The 18259-nt window shown below is 52.3% G+C and overlaps 1 protein-coding gene across 3 annotated transcripts in view; it reads left to right on the top strand.

Annotated features, from left to right (window-relative positions):
• CKAP5 (cytoskeleton associated protein 5) overlaps positions 1 to 18259 on the top strand; it is a 421631-nt gene that overhangs the window by 195158 nt on the left and 208214 nt on the right. The gene's annotated exons all lie outside the window — the stretch shown is intronic.

Genomic DNA, 18259 nt, shown 5'->3' with positions numbered 1-18259 from the left:
GTGAAGTCTCAGGCTCACAGTGTTGCGGCGACGGCTCAGGTGGTCGCGTTTCTGGAATCGTTCGGATGGGTAGTGAATGTAGTGAAAAGTCAGTTGATCCTATAGCAGAGTCTGGAGTACTTGGGAGTGCGGTTCGACACGGCAGTGGGTCATGTTTTTCTGCCGGATTTTCAGATCGCCTCTCTTCAGCAGCAGGTCCGGCTGTTAATGTCCGTTCAGAGTCCGACGGTTCGAATGTAACTTCGGGTTCTGGGCCTTATGGCAGCGACAATAGAGGTAGTACCATGGGCCAGGGTGCATATGCGTCAGCTTCAGGCGGCTCTGTTGTCCCGGTGGTCTCCCCAGGTACACAGTTTGGAGTGGCGGTTGCAAGTGAGGGGGGCTCATCGACGCAGTCTCCAGTGGTGTCTGTGCTCGGCCCATCTGAAAAATGGCATGCCATTGGAACCACCTCAGTGGGTGATTCTGGTAACGGATGCTAGTCTGCTGGGCTGGGGAGCTCAGTGTCTCGGTCGGTCCGCGCAGGGGCGGTGGTCGACGGAGGAAGTTCAGTGGTCTATCAACCGGTTGGAGACGAGAGCGATTCGGCTAACTCTGTTGGCGTTTCGCTGAAGTGTGGTCGGAAAGGTGGTAAGAGTCATGTCCGACAACGCGACAGCGGTAGCATATTTCTCCGAGGACAAGCAGGCTGCTTGTTCTCACGACTGGGTGACGTCCGCGGCAGCCCCCACCAACCGGAAAGAAGCTTCGCGGGACGGTCGGCACGCAGGGCACGCCCACCGCGCATGCGCGGCCGTCTTCCCGCCCGTGCGCGACCGCTCCCGCCAGTTCCTTTTTTTCCCGCGACTGGAGAGAGTTGTGCTTCTGCCACTCTCTCTGTTTCAGCCGCCGGATTTTTTCGACCGCGTTTACGCGGATCGTCGCTTCGCTTCGGATTACCGTTCGGTTTTCCTTTTTTTCTTGTTTGTTAAAAAAAAAAAAAAAAAGAAAATCTCTGCGCGTGTGGAGCACGCGCTCCCCTTTTCCCTCGCTTCCAGCGGGGACGCCACGTTGCGGCCTAGTGGTCGCTCGGGTCGTTTATCTTTTCGTGGTGTGATTTTATCCACCATTGACGACTTTGACTTCGCCAACGCGATTTTTTCCGTCGATGTCCTCGAAGGTCCCGAGTGGATTTAAAAAGTGTGGTCGCTGCGGCCGGCCGATCTCGCAGACCGACACCCACGCTTGGTGCCTCCAGTGCCTCGGGCCGGAGCACAATCTCAAGTCGTGTGCTCTGTGTCTCGGTCTCCGGAAACGGACTCAGGTTGCGAGGCAAGTTCTGCGGGACCGTCTTTTTGGAACTTGCGCCGGCCCCTCGACGTCGACCTCGACGGCATCGGTATCGAAGGCCGGTTCTTCGGTACCGGTATCGATGCCCGAGACATCGGCACCGATGGCAGCGACCCCAGGAGAACAGGTCCCGTTGGCCCGCCGGTCCGCCGGTGAGAGTGGGGTTGAGAGGCCGCGTGGGCAGTCGGCCCCGGTCACTCCCTCAGCTCGTGAGCCACGGGACCGACCCCTGTCTGACCCGGTGCCATCGAGACCGAGGGGGATCGACCTCCTCCTCCTCCATGCCCTCCGGCGCCGGTGACGTGCATCGAAAAAAGGATAAGAAGCGTCGTCACCGGACGCCCTCGGTGCATCCCGAAGAGGAGTCGACGCCGAAGCGTCATCGTCGAGAGGAGAGGTCTCCGTCGGTTGTGGAGGTACCGACGCGTCGGGGGTCCGGCACCTCGGTGCCGTCTCCTGGCTCCCAGCAGCTTCCGGCACCGACACCCTTACCGGCCCCACCGCCTTTCCCGGCAGCGGGCCTGGACGAGTGCCTCAGAGCCATCCTTCCGGGGATCCTGGAAGGGCTGATGCGCCAGGCTGTGTCGGCGCCGATGACTGTGGCGCCGGCGAGCTCTAGCCCGGCGCCGGGACTGTCGACACCGCCGCCGCTTGCGGTGCCGGTCTCGACTGCCACGCAGGTGGAGTCCCCGTCGACGTCGATGGAGGGAGCTCCGTCCCCGCCGGCGCGGGAGTCCACCGCTCGACGACACCGAGACCTCGGTGCCTCGACGTCGAGCCGGGCCCGGTACAGGACTCAGCTACATGAGCTAATGTCCGATACCGAGGATGAGGACTCGTGGGGGGAAGAGGAGGACCCTAGATATTTCTCCTCAGAGGAGTCTACGGGCCTTCCCTCTGACCCCACGCCTTCACCGGAGAGGAAGCTCTCACCTCCTGAGAGTCTCTCCTTTGCCTCCTTTGTGCGGGATATGTCTATCAGCATTCCCTTCCCCGTGGTCTCTGTGGAAGAGCCGAGGGCCGAGATGCTCGAGGTCCTCGACTATCCATCACCACCTAGAGAGTCCTCCACGGTGCCGCTGCACAATGTCCTGAAGGAGACGCTGCTCCGGAACTGGGTGCGACCATTAACTAACCCCACCATTCCCAAGAAAGCAGAGTCCCAGTACAGGATCCACTCTGACCCAGAGCTCATGCGGCCCCAATTGCCCCATGACTCAGCGGTCGTGGATTCTGCTCTCAAGAGGGCACGGAGTTCGAGGGATACCGCCTCGGCGCCCCCGGGGCGGGGAGTCTCGCACTCTGGACTCGTTTGGGAGGAAGGCCTACCAATCCTCCATGCTCGTGACCCGCATCCAGTCATACCTGCTCTATATGAGCATTCACATGCGGACCTATGTGCAACAACTGGCGGACCTGGTCGAGAAGCTCCCGCCGGAGCAGTCCAGGCCTTATCAGGAGGTGGTCAGGCAGCTGAAGGCGTGCAGAAAGTTCCTGTCCAGGGGTATTTTTGACACCTGTGACGTGGCTTCTCGTGCTGCGGCCCAAGGTATAGTGATGCGCAGGCTCTCATGGCTGCGTGCCTCTGACCTGGACAACCGCACCCAGCAGAGACTGGCTGACGTCCCTTGCCGGGGGGATAACATTTTTGGTGAGAAGGTCGAGCAGATGGTGGACCAACTGCATCAGCGGGAAACCGCTCTCGACAAGCTCTCCCACCGGGCGCCTTCAGCATCCACCTCAGCAGGTGGACGTTTTTCCCGGGCCCGGCAGGCTGCACCCTATTCTTTTGCAAAGCGTAGGTACAACCAGCCGGCCCGAAGGCCTCGTCAGGCACAGGGACAGCCCCAGCGCGCTCGTTCCCGTCAACAGCGTGCGCCTAAGCAGCCCCCTGCGCCTCCACAGCAAAAGCCAGGGACGGGCTTTGACTGGATCCACGGGAACATAGCCGCCCTCAAAGTGTCCGTACCGGACGATCTGCCGGTCGGGGGGAGGTTAAAATTTTTTCACCAAAGGTGGCCTCTCATAACCTCCGACCAGTGGGTTCTCCACATAGTGCGGTGCGGATACGCCCTGAATTTGGCCTCCCTGCCTCCAAATTGTCCTCCGGGAGCTCAATCCTTCAGCTCCCATCACAAGCAGGTACTTGCAGAGGAACTCTCCGCCCTTCTCAGCGCCAATGCGGTCGAGCCCGTACCACCCGGGCAGGAAGGGCAGGGATTCTATTCCAGGTACTTCCTTGTGGAAAAGAAAACAGGGGGGATGCGTCCCATCCTAGACCTGAGAGGCCTGAACAAATTCCTGGTCAAAGAAAAGTTCAGGATGCTTTCCTTGGGCACCCTTCTGCCAATGATTCAGAAAAACGATTGGCTATGTTCCCTGGATTTAAAGGATGCATATACTCACATCCCGATACTGCCAGCTCACAGACAGTATCTCAGATTCCGCCTGGGCGCACGGCACTTTCAGTATTGTGTGCTGCCCTTTGGGCTCGCCTCCGCCCCACGAGTGTTTACAAAGTGCCTCGTGGTGGTGGCGGCGTACCTACGCAGGCTGGGAGTGCACGTGTTCCCATATCTCGACGATTGGCTGGTCAAGAACACCTCGGAGGCAGGAGCCCTCCGGTCCATGCAGTGCACTATTCAACTTCTGGAGCTGCTGGGGTTTGTGATAAATTACCCAAAGTCCCATCTCCAGCCATCCCAGTCTCTGGAATTCATAGGGGCGCTGCTGAATACCCAGACGGCTCAGGCCTACCTTCCCGAAGCGCGGGCCACCAATCTCCTGGCCCTGGCTTCGCAGACCAGAGCGTCTCAGCAGGTCACAGCTCGGCAGATGTTGAGACTTCTGGGTCATATGGCCTCCACAGTTCATGTGACTCCCATGGCTCGTCTTCACATGAGATCTGCTCAATGGACCCTAGCTTCCCAGTGGTTCCAAGCCACCGGGAATCTAGAAGATGTCATCCGCCTCTCCACCAGTTGCCGCACTTCACTGCTCTGGTGGACCATCCGGACCAATTTGACCCTGGGACGTCCATTCCAAATTCCGCAGCCTTCGAAAGTGCTGACGACGGATGCATCTCGCCTGGGGTGGGGAGCTCACATCGATGGGCTTCACACCCAGGGTCTGTGGTCCCTCCAGGAAAAGGATCTACAGATCAACCTCCTGGAGCTCCGAGCGATCTGGAACGCACTGAAGGCTTTCAGAGATCGGCTGTCCTACCAAATTATCCAAATTCGGACAGACAATCAGGTTGCAATGTATTACGTCAACAAGCAGGGGGGGCACCGGATCTCGCCCCTGTGTCAGGAAGCCGTCGGGATGTGGCGTTGGGCGTGCCGGTTCGGCATGCTCCTCCAAGCCACATACCTGGCAGGCGTAAACAACAGTCTGGCCGACAGACTGAGCAGAGTCATGCAACCGCACGAGTGGTCGCTCCATTCCAGAGTGGTACGCAAGATCTTCCGAGAGTGGGGCACCCCCTCGGTGGATCTTTTCGCCTCTCAGACCAACCACAAGCTGCCTCTGTTCTGTTCCAGACTTCAGACACACGGCAGGCTAGCGTCAGATGCCTTTCTCCTTCATTGGGGGACCGGCCTCATGTATGCTTATCCTCCCATACCTTTGGTGGGGAAGACCTTACTGAAGCTCAAGCAAGACCGCGGCACCATGATTCTGATAGCGCCCTTTTGGCCCGTCAGATCTGGTTCCCTCTTCTTCTGGAGTTGTCCTCAGAAGAACCGTGGAGATTGGAGTGTTTTCCGACTCTCATTTCGCAGAACGACGGAGCGTTGCTGCACCCCAACCTTCAATCCCTGGCTCTCACGGCCTGGATGTTGAGGGCGTAGACTTCGCTGCGTTGGGTCTGTCTGAGGGTGTCTCCCGGGTCTTGCTTGCCTCTAGGAAGGATTCCACTAAAAAGAGTTACTTTTTCAAGTGGAGGAGGTTTGTCGTTTGGTGTGAGAGCAAGGCCCTAGAACCTCGCTCTTGCCCTGCACAGAACCTGCTTGAATACCTTCTGCACTTATCAGAGTCTGGCCTCAAGACCAACTCAGTAAGGAATCACCTTAGTGCGATTAGTGCTTACCATTATCGTGTGGAAGGTAAAGCCATCTCTGGAGAGCCTTTAGTCGTTCGATTCATGAGAGGCTTGCTTTTGTCAAAGCCCCCTATCAAGCCTCCTACTGTGTCATGGGATCTCAACGTCGTCCTCACCCAGCTGATGAAACCTCCTTTTGAGCCACTGAATACCTGCCATCTGAAGTACTTGACCTGGAAGGTCATTTTCTTGGTGGCAGTTACTTCAGCTCGTAGGGTCAGTGAGCTTCAAGCCCTAGTAGCTCATGCTCCATATACCAAATTTCATCACAACAGAGTAGTGCTCCGCACCCACCCAAAGTTCCTGCCGAAGGTGGTGTCGGAGTTCCATCTTAACCAGTCAATTGTCTTGCCAACATTCTTCCCCAGGCCGCATACCCGCCTTGCTGAACGTCAGTTGCACACATTGGACTGCAAGAGAGCATTGGCCTTCTATCTGGAGCGGACACAGCCCAACAGACAGTCCGCCCAATTGTTTATTTCTTTCGACCCTAACAGGCTAGGGGTCGCTGTCGGGAAACGCACCATCTCCAATTGGCTAGCAGATTGCATTTCCTTCACTTACGCCCAGGCTGGGCTGACTCTTGAGGGTCATGTCACGGCTCATAGTGTCAGAGCCATGGCAGCGTCGGTGGCCCACTTGAAGTCAGCCACTATTGAAGAGATCTGCAAGGCTGCGACGTGGTCATCTGTCCACACATTCACATCTCATTACTGCCTCCAGCAGGATACCCGACGCGACAGTCGGTTCGGGCAGTCGGTGCTGCAGAATCTGTTTGGGGTGTAAATCCAACTCCACCCTCCAGGACCCGAATTTATTCTGGTCAGGCTGCACTCTCAGTTAGTTGTTCTTCGTAGGTCAATTTCTGTTGTACCCTCGCCGTTGCGAGGTTCAATTGACCTGGGTTCTTGTTTTGAGTGAGCCTGAGAGCTAGGGATACCCCAGTCGTGAGAAACAAGCAGCCTGCTTGTCCTCGGAGAAAGGGTATGATACATACCTGTAGCAGTTGTTCTCCGAGGACAGCAGGCTGATTGTTCTCACCTACCCTCCCTCCTCCCCTTTGGAGTTGTGTGTTTCATCTTTTTTGCTAGTCATTCAACTGGCGGGAGCGGTCGCGCACGGGCGGGAAGACGGCCGCGCATGCGCGGTGGGCGTGCCCTGCGTGCCGACCGTCCCGCGAAGCTTCTTTCCGGTTGGTGGGGGCTGCCGCGGACGTCACCCAGTCGTGAGAACAATCAGCCTGCTGTCCTCGGAGAACAACTGCTACAGGTATGTATCATACCCTGTCAACCGGCAGGGCAGTACAAAGAGTCCACGGTTTGCAATTGAGACGGCTCTGCTCATGAGTTGGGCGGAAAGGCATCTAGTGCAGATTTCGGCGGCGCACTTGGCCGGGGTGGACAACGTGAACGTGGATTTTCTAAGCAAACATATGTTGGACCCCGGAGAATGGTCTCTGCACCGGTCGGTGTTAGACCAGATAGTTCTAAAGTGGGGAATGCCAGTAGTGGATCTCATGACATCGGCACAGAATGCTCAGGTTCCTCGGTATTTCAGTCGGCGTCGGGATCCGCGAGCCGAAGGGATCGATGCGTTGGTTCTTCCATGGCCTCAGCGGGTGTTGCTGTAAGTGTTTCCCCCATGGCCCTTGATAGGTCGAGTCCTACAGAGGGTAGAATGTCATGCGGGTCCGGTGTTGTTGGTGGCTCCGAATTGGCCGTGTCGGCTGTGGTTCGTGGATCTGATGCGCTTGTTAGAAGGCGAGCCTCTGCGGCTGGGGGACTCGGTGCTGTTGTGTCAGGGTCCAATTGTCGTGCCGGATCCGGCTCGGTTCTCTCTTACGGTGTGGCTCTTGAGAGGGAACGGTTGAGAAGGAAAGAGTTTTCCCCTCAGGTGATTCAGACGATGCTGCAGTCTTGCAAATGTTCGACGTCTTTGGCCTCTGTGCGTGTGTGGCGCATATTTGAAGATTGGTGTGGGGACCGGGCGTGTGTCCCTTCGACAGCTTCTGTGTCGTGCATTTTAGATTTCTTGCAGGATAGTTTTGAGAAGGGCCTTTCATTGTCATCTTTGAAGGTGCAGCTGGCTGCTTTGGCGTGTTTTCGGGGTATGGTGCATGGCAGGTCGGTTGCATCTTCCTCGGATGTGGTCCGTTTTTTGAGGAGGGTGAAGTTGCTTCGTCCTCCTCAGCGGCCGGTAGTTCCTCAGTGGGATCTTAATATCGCTCTTGACTCTTTGGCGGGTTCTCCTTTTGAGCCCTTGGAGTCTTGTTCGATGAAAGACCTTACTATGAACGTGGTCTTTTTGGTAGCTATATCGTCGGCACGCATGATTTCGGAACTTCGGGCTTTTTCATGTAGGCCTCTGTTTTTGTGGTTTTCTAAGGGAAAGGTTTCGCTGCGTCCAGTCCCTTCGTTTTTGCCTAAGGTGGTTTCCTCCTTTCATGTCAATCAGGTGATTTCATTGCCGGTCTTGGGGGACCGGACGGGGGATGCTTCTACGTCATTTGGTGAAATTGGATGTGCGCAGAGTGTTGAAGGTTTACTTGCGCAGGTCGGAGGAATTCAGGTCTTCGGACAGGTTATTTTTCCTTCATGGGGGGCCCAAGAAGGGAGCAGCTCTTCTAAGGCATCTATAGCTCGGTGGTTGAAGGATGCCATCTCTTCGGCTTACATATTGCATGGCCGTACGGTGCCGGTGGGGCTCAAGGCACATTCCACTAGGGGGATGGCGGCTTCTTGGGCAGAGAGTAGTTCTGTTCCACCGGTGGACATTTGTAGAGTGGCGGTGTGGTCCTCCCTGCATTCTTTTATCAAACATTACAGAGTGGATGTACAGGCAAGGGAGGATGCCAGTTTTGGAGCTGCAGTCCTGTCCTCTGGGCTTCGCAGGTCCCACCCTTAGATGTGTTTACTGCTTTGGTACGTCACAAGCGTCTTGAACGGTTTGGAGGATTGCTGAGGAAGGTGAAATTAGGCCTTACCTGCTAATTTTCTTTCCTCTAGATCCTCCAGACCGTTCAAGAGCCCACCCAGTGTATCGGACAGTTCAATATGATATTTTCTTTAGACTTCAGTTGCTGATATTTCTAGTAGCTCCTGTGATTTGGGTCCTGGAGTTTTACTAAGGGCAGTTTGTGATACCGTTTGTGCCCATCTGCAGTTGAATTCCCCCGTCTTATGGGGAGGAGATCTGAGTGTGGATTCAGTGGTTTTGTTTAGGTGGAGGTGTTTTGTTGTTCTGCTTTTGTTACTGTTTTACTGGTTAGTAGAAGGTCTGCACAGGCTACTTATATAAGACGTTTTAGTGTTCTCAGTCTCCCTCTGCTGGTAGGAGTGCATAACCCAAGCGTCTTGAACGGTCTGGAGGATCTAAAGGAAAGAAAATTAGCAGGTAAGGCCTAATTTCACCTTGAGTTTGGAGCATTGCATGGAAAAGAGGTGGTATAATTCAGAAAGTGTTGCACTTTCCAGGAATTCTGTACAATTGGCTATATAGGACTCGGCATGAGTGGGAATCCAGGAAAAGATGATGATTTCAGTAGTAGCTCAAGGTGAGTTAGGTACAGTAGGTATTTCTTTCCATGGAGGGCTTACAGCAGTGCTTCTTAATCTTTGTTCCTGTGACTCCATAATTGCAGCTGGAGTTGCAGAATGAGGTACCTATGGAGAGCCCACCTAGGTTATAACCTTATTTGGGGTCCCGACCCACAGCTTGCGAAGCTCTGACTTAGTCATCTTTTGTACCTGTGACAAAGAAAGTGCTTATCCATCTAAAGATGGGTCTATAACTTGATTAAAACAGCTGGTGGTTGGGCTTAGGTGGTAATGGGCATATATGGAGGCAGAGATGGATACTTGTGCCCATGAGTACCTTTTATTTATGATCTGCCCATAATAACCATTCCTTAGAGCACTCTTAAATTCCCCTAACCTGAATCAATCCCCTTCTGATCTTGGAATGTGTTACACTGCTTTAGCTGTCTTAGACATGTACTTAATCTAGAACTGAGGGTTCTGGATTAAGTATATGTGGTAGTGTGAATTCTGAGATAATCATGGCAAAGAAAGTGTACATGTTTTCTTTTGCTTTTTTGAGTAACTAAATTTTTTTCCTTTTATGTCATCCCTCCAGACTGGCACAGAAGAATGGGTTATGCACCTCTACCAGCAGGTGAAAACTGAGAACCACTGACTTAAGTAGCCTGTAAGTGGGCTGTTTCTTCTCCCTAGAGTCAGTCTGTTCTTAGGGGCTGATGCTCAAAAGTCCATGTTAAAAACGTTGTCCTTTAGATCCACTTTAGAAGTTGAGAGATGCTCAAAGGAAATCGTGTGCAAATTAAATTTACTTAAATTTAGCAAGCAGCTCGGTAGGGAAAGCGCCTAGCATATGAACAGAACAGTCTCTTGGTAAGTGTCCATGTTCTACGCATGCCCAGGAATCCTGCTGCGTACTCTTTTCCCCTGCAGTACTTGCTGGCTGCACTGTCCCCCTGCAGTGCTCTGATTCTAGCTCCACCTTCTTTCTGCACCTGGGCAGAAAATTTCAAAGTATTGTCTACAATGACACCTAGATCTTTTTTTTGAGTGCTGACTCCTAAGGTGGACCCTAGCATCAGGTAACTGCGATTTGGATTATTCTTCCCAATATGGATCTGTCACATAATGCCTAGCCACTCGCCTGGGGCTAACCCTGCGGCCACTTAGAGGGTCTATCCCCAGCACAACTGAGGTCTGCCTGCATCTGGGCATGTGCTCTACACTAGCATTCTCCTCCCACTGACTGGGTCCCAACCACCTCTAGGCGAGTCTCCCACTCAAGTTATCCCCGGTGATTGCTAGGTTACTGGGACCACACTCCTAGTGGTCCCACAGTTCCTAGAAAGCCTTCACAGACCCAATACACACACCACCAGACAATAAACTAGAAAAGGTATATTAACATAAAAATATTGATTCCTTCTCATCAGCAGCAGATGGGTTGTATCCGCCTACCAGCAGGTGGAGATAGAGAACACTGAAAAACCAAAGTGCCTCTTGGACTGCTAGCCCCAACTGCCTTCAGTATTTCTCTATCTCCCAGCAGGTGTGGGCGTAGCTTGATCAGCTCCTGGATTTCAGACTGCCTGGGGTGGCTCCTTTGCTTTGCCAGTGGAGCAGAGGTGTTGTGGCTAGTGGTGCCCACTTTAAAGGCATATAGGTTCGCCCTTTCCTTGCCTTACCCATTCCCCCTGCCTCCCGGAGTCCCTCTGTTGCTGCCTGCCTCCAACTTTCGTCACAGCGTTAAAAAAAAAAAAAAAAAGCGCGCTTTTACTGCGTGGCTGTTCTGAGGTTTTTTTCCAGTGATTCTGGTTTTGTGCAGCTTGACCAGAGCTCGTTGACTCGGTCCTCTGAGGTGAGAGTGGTGCCCAGCTCCTCAGGGGAGGTCCCGCGGATGCCGTTCCGATCCGGGGTACGTTTTGGCACGAAGCCTATATTCCCGTCCTGTCGGACGATGGCTGCTGAAGGAGTTAAGTGCTGCTCCCATTGTGGTAAACGCAGATCAGCAGCGGGGCTGTGTAAAACGTGCTCCTTTGATGCTCACGCTAGTATGGGCATGGCGAGCGATGTTTCTTCCCGCTCGATGGAGCTGGCAGCAGGCACCATTTTGGAAGCACCTCATGTCTCGACCCTTGCGTTTGCTGAGGAGTCTGAGTGCAGGGGGTTGCCTCGTTTAGAGGCTGCCAGAGGAGCTCCTACATCAGTTTCTCCTAATTCGGAGGCGGAGGATCAGGGTGAGTTTTTCTCCCCTGAATTTGTGCTTTTAATGCATAAGGCTTTCATGCTGAAAAGAGCTCTGCCGCAGGTCTCTGACACTGCGTTGCATCATGGCTTACCTCCGGGTGTTGATGCCCCGGGGATGACTTCAGAGGTTATTTCCTCCACCGAGCGTTGGGAACACGCTAAACTTAGACTGGTAAATTCCCCGTCTGAAAGTGGCGCGTATCCTTCCTCCCCCGTCCCCCCCGTGGTCGGGCTGTGGAGAGTCTGAGGGATCTGGCAGGCCCTCAGGGACGGATGAGCCAGAAGAGGGTGCCTGTTTGCCACTGGATTTGGATGATCCCAATACGGTCCGGATTTTCCACCGCGACGGGCTGCCAGCTCTTATTACTGACGCCTTGCAGGCTCTCTCGATTGATGATCCTGCTGAAGGTGAGGCCTCCTCTGTTAATCTTAGGATGGCGAGTACTAAGAAGCCTACTGGGGCCTTTCCGGTGCATGACTCCATCCAAGAGCTTATTTCTGCTCAGTGGTCTGACCCCGATGGACCTTTGAAAGTGGCCAGGGCTATGGGCCAGCTTTACCCTCTGCTTGAGGAGCACTTGGCCCCTTTGGGGATGCCTAAAATGGATGCATTGGTCACGGCGGTGACATAAAAGACCACTCTCCCAGTAGAGGGAGGGGTCGCTTTGAAAGACGTGCAGGACCGGCGGCTGGAGTACACGCTGAAGTGGTCCTTTGAAATTGCGGACCTTGCCTTGAGGGCGTCTATTTGCAGTTCCTATGTAGCCCGGGCATGTCTTTCCTGGCTATAGCAGGCAGTGGAACAGCCCGCCGCTGGTGCGGGTTCCCTTTCTGAGGTTGCCCCACGGATGGAGTCGGCCCTGTCATTTTTGGCTGATGCCCTTTATGATCTGGTTAGAGCTTTGGCTAAACAGATGTCTGTGGTGGTGTCCACCCGCCGCCTTCTTTGGCTGCGGCATTGGGTGGCTGACATGACTTCTAAGCAAAGACTGGTGAGGCTACCCTTTCGGGGCCTCCTGTTATTGGAGAGGAATTTGAGAAGATTGTGAAAGACCTCTTCCGTGAAGCTCGCAGGTATCGCCCGGGGCGCTCTGCTGTGTTTTCTCAAAGTACCCGTTTTCAGCAGAGGAACTCCTTTCATTCGGACAAGCGTTCCGCAGGGGCCGGTTCAAGGCCAGGAGTTCAGGGGTGGCGTCCTCAATGATGGGACGCCGGTCCACTCCTCCTTGCCTGCAATAGGAGGACGTCTTTCCCCTCTTTCTAGAGGAGTGGACCAAGGTTACCTCAGGTCAGTGGGTCCTGGACCTAATCAGAGAAGGTTACCGACTGGAATTCGGTGCCTCAGTGAGAGACGTGTTTGTGGAGTCCCAATGTGCCACTGCCTTAAAACGGGCAGCGGTAGAGGAGACCTTACAAGTCTTGCTGCACCTCGGAGCGGTGATCCCAGTGCCTCCCGCCGAACGCGGCTGCGGCCGCTATTCCATTAATTTTGTCGTGCCTCGAAAAGGTGGGTTTTTCAGACCGATCCTCGACTTACGAAGAGTCAACGAGGCTCTCAGAGTATGACATTTTCGCATGGAAACCCTGTGCTCCGTCATTGCGGCGGTACAGCCAGGAGAATTCCTCATGTCTCTGGACCTAAAAGAAGCTTATTTGCACATTCCTATCTGGCCTCCACACCAGTGGTTCCTCCTCTTTGCGGTGTTAGGAAAGCATTTCCAGTTTCAGGCCTTGCCTTTCGGCCTAGCCACAGCTCCCCGTACCTTTTCCAAGGTAATGGTGGTTGTAGCTGCCTGTCTCAGGCGAGAGGGTATCAGAGTTCACCCTTATCTCGACGACTGGCTCATCAGAGCGAATTCGGCAACCGAAAGTCATCTTGCCACAGCCAGAGTGGTGGCGGTCCTGCAGGTGCTAGGCTGGGTGGTCAATATACCCAAAAATCACCTGACCCCCTCTCAGTCTCGCGAGTATTTTGGGGTCCGCTTCGACACAGCATCGGGGTTTGTGTTTCTACCCAAACAAAGGCTGTGCAAGCTTCAGTCAGGTCCATCTGCTCCTGCGGATGCTTCGCCCGTGAGCTTGGGAATTTGTCCAGCTGCTGGGGTCAATGACTGCCACCTTGGAGGTGGTGCCTTGGGCGAGAGCGCATATGAGGCCTCTGCAGATTGCCCTGCTTCAACAATGGTCTCCGATGTCCCAGGAATATCAACGCAGTCTAACGTTGCTCCCTGCGGCCCAGCTCAGTATGGAGTGGTGGCTCTCTGACAGGATGCTGCACCAAGGAATGCCTCTTGCGCTTCCTTCTTGGTGCCTGGTGATAAAAGATACCAACCTTCTAGGCTGGGGAGCGCATTGCCAGGGAAGCTATGCTTAGGGTCTGTGGACGCCCGTGGAAGGGGGATGGCCCATCAGTCGCTTGGAACTGAGAGTGATATTCCAGGCTCTTATGGCCTTTCAAAGACTCTGAAGGAGCTTGCTGTCCGGGTTCTGTCAAACACAACAGCAGTGGCATACATAATCGTCAGGGAGGCACATAGTGCAGGGCCCTGGCCGCGGAGGCCGCCCAGATTTGCCACTGGGCAAGCTACACCTGCTTATGCTCGGATCTGGCTCAAGTTTGAGGCTTGGGGTGTTTCAAAGGCGATCACTCCCACACTGGCTATAGACTCGACAGTGCTGGACTTTTTGCAGGAGTGCTTACAAAAGGGCCTAGCTTACAATTCCCTGCGGGTGCAAGTGGCAGCATTATCATGCTATCCAGGGAAAGTCGCTGGCTTGTCCCTTGCTGCTCATCCGGACATTGCCCGATTTCTCAGAGGGGTGCTTAGGCTCCGTCCGTCCTCCTGTCCGTCTGGCCTGGAACCTGGGGCTGGTGTTGAAGGCTCTTCAGTATTCGCCCTTTGAGCCGCTTAAGCGAGCTTCGGAGAAGGATGTGACTCTCAAGACAGTCTTTTGGTGGCCATGACATCGGCTAGACGCTGTCTGAGCTGCAGGCGCTGTCCTGTTGGGACCCTTCTGCAATTCTCGGAGTCTGGAGTAACGGTACGTACAGTGCCTTCCTTCCTGCCTAAGTTGGTTTCAGCATTTCACCTGAACCAGCTCATTTTTCTTCCTTCCTTTTCTAGGGAAGAGTTCCCGGACTCCTTTGGGCAGTTACATCTTCTGGATGTCCACAGGGCGCTGTTGCAGTATCTACAGATGTCAAATGGCTTCAGGACTTATAATCACCTTTTGTCTTGTTGTCAGGTCCTGGCTTGGAGGCCCAGCGTCTTAAGCCACTATAGCCCATTGGCTCAAGGAAGTAATTTTTGCTGCGTATGTGCTTTCAGGTCGGTCTCCGCCTGAAGCGTTTAAGGCGCATTCCACGAGAGCCATTTCCTCCTCGTGGGCTGAAACGGGTGCACTCTCTCTTCAAGAGATCTGTAGTGCGGCTACTTGGGCTTCTCAGCTCTCTTTTGCCCGGCATTACAGGCTGGATGTTGCAGCGAAGCAGGACGCTGTTTTTGGAGCTCAAGTATTGGCTTGTGGTGTGGCCTGTTTCCACCCTATTTAGGGAGTGCTTTTGTACATCGCATCAGTTAATGGATTCATCTGCTGCTGATGACAAGGAAGGGTAATTACTTGGGTAATTTTCTTTCCTTTAGTCACAGCAGATGAATCCATGATCCCTCCCTGTCTGACTTTGTTTTTTGTTCATATCTTTCATGCAGATATAAATCTCATTGGGAGAAGTTGGAAAACAGTTATCAGAATTTCTTCATGATGTTGACATCGTCCCTCCTTTGATGCTCCTGTTCTGGGGCGATTGTTTGCTGTGAGGAAAGTTTATGTTATTATACCTTTATGGTTCACTCTGCTTTGGAAATCTCAAATACTGAAGGCAGTTGGGGCTAGCCATCCAAGAGGCACTATGGTTTTTCAGTGTTCTCTGTCTCCACTTGCTGGTGGGCGGATACAACCCATCAGTTAATGGATTCATCAGCTGTGACTAAAGGAAAGAAAATTACCAAGACCTAATTTTCCCATAATGAACTATAAAAACAGATGGAAAATATCAGGTAACTGAATATGGATCAATTATAAAACTAAACATTTTATCACTACCTGGATAATGCCTGGGAAGTACAGGAAATATAGCTGTTCACAAGGTACAGAATATAACTACTCACTGGGTCTCTCTCTCTCTCTCTCTCTCTCTCTCTCTCTCTCTCTCTCTCTCTCTCTCTCCAGACAGAATTTGAACTCTTGGGCCACTCAGAGCCCAGAGCAACATTTTTTTTAAAAGTAACTGGCCACATCACTGCAGGTTATTTCCTATTTGTGTTAAACTAAAGGCGTAACAGTCATTTCTCTGAATAACATACACCACCTGCTGGCCAAACTAGAGAAATACACTTCATGAAATATTTCACATGCTGGAAAATCCATCATTTTGCCACAGTATCACTTTGCATTTGTCCACATTAAATTTCATCTGCTATTTGGATGCCCAGTCTTGCAGTTTCCTAATGTCTAATGCAATTTTTCACAATTTGCATGTGTGTTGACAAATTTGAATAGTTTTGTCATCTGCAAATTTAATCATGTCACTCGTTCCGTTTTCCAGATCATTTATAAATGTTACAGCATCGGTCCCAATACAGATCTCTTCCTCAATCCACTATTCACCCTCCTTCATTGAGATAAAATGGCCATTTAACCCTACTCCCTGTTTTCTATCCAATAACCAATTCCTAATTCACAGAAGGACATGCCTCCTATCCCATGACTCTTCAATTTTCTCAGGAGGGCTAGGCCTTTGTGGTGTCTCCTTTTTGGGCTTCCTTGGAAGGTGAGGGGCAGTCTGGGAGACCCTGCAGAGATTGGTCAACCTCAGGACCATCAGGACAAGGGTGGGCTCTGATTGTTGTTCCATTTGCTTTGTAGTTTCAAAAAAAGAGTGTTCATTCTGTCTCATCTTGTACTTGAAGGAGGTAAATTGAGCCCTCTGCTAGCCCACATTTCACATGTAAATTTGTGATCTGTTATAGTGACAGTGCTGCCAGACAAGTTTCTCACGGCCCTGGATCTCACAGAGGTGTAACTTCACATTCCCATTCGGCCTGTGCACAGCACTTTCTTTTTCTTTTTCTTTTTTTTTTCGCAGTTTTTACTGAACTGCCTTTTGGGCTGTCCACAGCTTGTCAGACCTTTTCCAAAGTCATTGTGGTGTGGCAGCAAGTCCCTTAGGAAGGAGGGCATCTTGGTTCACCTGTTACTTGACGATTGGCGGATTCATCCGCAGTCCCCCTTAGGAGAGAGTGCATTAGCCACCAGTCGAGTGATTCAGGTTTTACAGTCTTTGGGCTGGGTTGTTAACCTGGCCAAAAGCAGTTGGAATATTTGAGAGTTCAATTCAGCACACAGCAAAGCTGAATATTTCTGCCAGAAGGCCAGATTGGGAAGCTTCAAATTCATATTTGGACCTGCTTCCTGTGGTCCATAGCCCTCAGGTACAGGATTATCTTCATGTGTTGGTGGCAGTGAGCTTGTAGATGGTGCAGTGGGCTCACTGGGAATGACTGTTCCGCTGTGCAGTCTTACATGGCACAGTTTGCGCTGGGGTTGGACTCGACCAATCTCTTGAGAGGTGTGTCTTTGGATCTGCTGCAGTGGATGGTGGTCACGATTGATGTCAGTCTTTTGGGCTGGGGGATGCATTGTTTGGGCCAGTCTGTGCAGGGTCAGTGGTCACCAATAAAGGCCTGATGGTCTATCAGTTAGTTGGAGACCAAGGTCATTGGTCTAGCTCTGCAAGTTTTCCTCGATCTTCTCTGGGGCAAAGCGGTACAGATCTTGTTGGACAATGTGACCACAGTGGCATGTATCAGTCGTCATGGAGGTACCAAGAGCTGTTTGACACAAGAGGTTGCTCTTTTAATGGAGTGGGCAGAGTAATCTTGAGGGTCTGTCCACAGCACATGTCGTGGGCATGGAAAATGTTTGTTGTTTTTACTCAGCAGGAATGTGATAGATAAGTACCTGTATATAATATGTAAGCCGCATTGAACCTGCTATGAGTGGGAAAGCGCGGGGTACAAATGTAACAAAAATAAAATAGATCCTGGATAATGGTCTCTGGTAGGTAGTGCCTTCAGTCTAATTGTCAAAAGGTGGAGAGCTCCAATTATGGATCTGCTGGCCACTTTTTGCAACGCCAAGACTCTGCGTTTCTTCAGTTGCCGCTGCAAATATTAGTCACAAGGCTTGGACATGCTGGTTTAGATGTAACCGACTTCAGGGCTCCTTTACGTTTTTCTTTCATGGCCGCTGCAGCAGCCTGCCCCCTAGTGGAATGAGCCTTAAAGGCTGGAATAGGCTTCTTTTGCAAAAGGTACACCAGTGCCATGGCTTCCTTGGTCCTCCTAGCATTCATGGCCTTAGAGGCCGCCTCCCCTTTACGCCTACCGCCCTGCAGGATAAGCGATCTGAATGCCAAAACTCCTGCAGATGTGCGTGCTTATTGCACATCCAATTTTCGCAACTGCTGCTGCTCTGATGGAAGTCAAACAGGACGCCACTAGGTTTCAGTTACATTATGCATGACTCAGGATAGTTTGTAAGGCAGCTTTGTGATCCTCATTATTTTTTCTTTGTGCTGCACTATCTGGTAGACAGGCCTGTCAGATTGCAGTTTTTGGTGCACATGTGTTGGAGGTGGAACTCATGAGGTCCCACTCTTAATGGTCGCTGCTTGGTACTTCCTATTCATCTGTGCCGGTCTGGAGGGATGCGGAATTAAGTCTTACTTGGTAATTTTCTTTGTTTAGTCTTTCCATTCCGGCACAGAACTCTCCCTTGTGTGGAAATTTGTCGTGTGGGTCATACCCCCTTCAATACTACGATTTTTGTAGTTGAGGCTGCAGAGTCTCTCTGTTGGTGGTTGTTTATTTGACATTTCAAGTAAACCAAATTTAAAGGGGGAAAAAGCATTTTTTAAAATCCAGACAGGAAAGCAAGAAAGAGAAGTGAATTTGTTACAGTCAGCAGCACGGGTCCTCTGGGC

The sequence above is a fragment of the Microcaecilia unicolor genome, chromosome 4 (genome assembly GCF_901765095.1).
Source record: "Microcaecilia unicolor chromosome 4, aMicUni1.1, whole genome shotgun sequence".
NCBI lineage: Eukaryota > Metazoa > Chordata > Amphibia > Gymnophiona > Siphonopidae > Microcaecilia > Microcaecilia unicolor.
This window is presented reverse-complemented; position numbering and strand designations above follow the sequence as displayed.